This window comes from Pinus tabuliformis, chromosome 2_2, assembly GCF_031772625.1.
Source record: "Pinus tabuliformis cultivar Carrire ecotype Pingquan chromosome 2_2, CPIR1, whole genome shotgun sequence".
NCBI lineage: Eukaryota > Viridiplantae > Streptophyta > Pinopsida > Pinales > Pinaceae > Pinus > Pinus tabuliformis.
The window spans coordinates 557,607,193-557,609,678 of record NC_142300.1 but is presented as its reverse complement, the minus strand read 5'-3'; the positions used below and the strand labels follow the sequence as shown (position 1 = coordinate 557,609,678).

Below are 2,486 nucleotides of genomic sequence, written 5' to 3'. Positions count from 1 at the left end.
GATACCATGACCTATGTACATGCATTTTCTGGCAGCTCCGTCACTCCAACTCCGGGAGGCTCCACGGTTCAGCGTAATCAATGCAAGTAATATACACGAGCCCATTTGAATTCGAATTCAAATTTGAATTCAAGCGCCCAAAATTCAGCGCTCATCCATATTTCAGCAACCACATTCGAATTCCTTCAGAATAGCAGTCTCCAACACATGAGAAAATCCACCGGCAGGCCGGTTTGGGCAGTCGGGCCGATCCTACCCTCTTCGTTGCTCTCTTTGTCTCCTTCAAATACAATGGTTGATTCGAATTTTCTACAGCGGGGCAAGCAGGCAGAGGTAAAGTCTGCAAGGGAATGCTTGCAGTGGCTTGATTCACAGGCGCCGTCCACAGTGCTATATTTTTCGCTCGGAACTCAGAATTGCATATCGTTGTCAAACATGAGGGCGCTAGCTCTGGGGCTAGAATCGAGCCAACAACCTTTTATTTGGGTCGTCAGGCCTCCGCTGGAGGCCCCGCTCAATTCAGAGTTCTCGACAGAGTTTCTTCCGGAGGGATTTGAAGAGCGAGTGAAGGAAAAGAAAGCAGGATTGCTTATCAGAAAATGGGCGCCTCAGCTGCTAATCCTGTCCCATCCTTCAACCGAAGGGTTCCTTAGTCACTGTGGATGGAATTCGGTGCTGGAGAGCCTAAGCCGAGGAGTGCCCATCATCGGATGGCCCATGGCAGCCGACCAGTTCGCGAATTCGAAGCTGCTGGAGGAGGAAGTTGGGGTGTGCATCGAGATGTGGAGGGGCAAAGAGGGAGAGCTGAAACGCGAGACGGTGGAAAGAAGAGTAGGAATGTTGATGAAGGAAGAAAATGGCAATCGAGTGAGACAGAGAGCCAGGGAGATGAGCGATGCGGCTTTGAAGGCAGTGAGTGAAGATAAAGACGGAGGGAAGAAAGGGTCATCTGTGTGTGCTGTGGATGACATGATAAGAGAGCTTACAATAGGATACCAGGCCTAGAGTTGTGTTGTGTATGTAACCCGTCTTCCTCGTTCAGTGCTAGATTTGCATTTTAGCAGAAATTGAATCATAAAGATTATGTGTCTCACAAAAAATATACAGTATGGAATGCTCCTGAGGCCCTTTCCAACTTGTGACAGATCTGATGTTAAATTTGCACCCTGCTAAAGAGTAACTAAAATGCTTCAATTTCTATGATCTGTATCGGAATTTGATGAGACCTATGTGTAGTGCAATTCAAGTTGTGTGATCTGTGTAAGAATTAGAGGAAACCAAATAACTTTAGTAACTAGATCTCTGTCCGAATTAGATGAATGCAAAGTGGGCCTTGTAAGAATCCAATAAATTTTATTTGGGTTTGTTTTAGGCAGTGGCGTTTGACAAGAAATTTTATTTATTTTTGATTGCGTTTGCTTTAGGTGATTTTTATATAATAAGAAACTCTATTATAATTTAGTTTGCTGGTGAAATGAGTAGCTGAAAACTTATTATTAGTTGCTATGTCATTTTTTCACTCTGCACCTCACTAGTTTTGAACTCACTTATTTTCAGAGGGATTATGTTTGGGATCTGGTATTGGTTACAACTCACTAGTTTTGAACTCACTTATTTTCAGAGGGATTATGTTTGTTTAATCTTGTATTGATTAAACAAATAAATAAAAATTAATACATATATGAAATTTTCCCAATCCAAAATTATTCCTGTATATGATTAATGCGATAGTTACGGTCTTCTCTAGTTTTGAACTTGAACTAAATTTAGGACCCTTCAATGCAACGACTTTAGGAATTACTAAATCTAAGTCTGATTTCTACGTAATGCAAATTTCTGCAGTGTTATATTTTCTTTCCGCATGCTCTTTCAATGCAACGACATGGGGAATTACTAAATCTAAGTCTGATCTGATTTCTACTCAATGCAAATTCCTGCAGGATTATATTTTCTTTCCGAATGCTTCTCCAAATAGTTGTAAGTAAACCTACTGTTAATGAAGAGTCTCAATTATCCATTTACGGGCCATTTCATCTATCAATTCTTTTGACATTACCACATGAAAATTTTGCAAGTAACGGTAATGTGACATATATTATTATCTTTAAGAAAATAAGAAGCTAATCTCTTTTGTACTAATTTCATTTTTCCATTTCCGATCAATTTTTATGATTCTAGAGGATATTTAACAAAATATTAATGTTTTTTTATAATTATATTTAACAATTTAATTTCATTTCAGTTTTCCATATCTGAGCAATTTCTATGATTCAAGAGGATATTTAACAAAATATTAATGTTTTTTTACAATTATATTTAACAATTTAATTTTATTTTATTTTTCCATACCTGATCAATTTTTATGATTCAAGAGGATATTTAACAAAATATTAATGTTTTTTTACAATTATATTTAACAATTTAATTTATTTTTCTAAGGCTCATGGACATATAGCTTTGTTGAAGCTTTGGAGAGGGAGATCGTT

The 2,486-nt window shown here is 37.9% G+C and overlaps 1 pseudogene; it reads left to right on the top strand.

Moving 5' to 3' along the window:
• The first annotated feature begins 291 nt into the window (after window positions 1–291).
• LOC149193856 (UDP-glycosyltransferase 92A1 pseudogene) lies at window positions 292–1,005 on the top strand (annotated as a pseudogene).
• The last annotated feature ends 1,481 nt before the right edge of the window (window positions 1,006–2,486 follow it).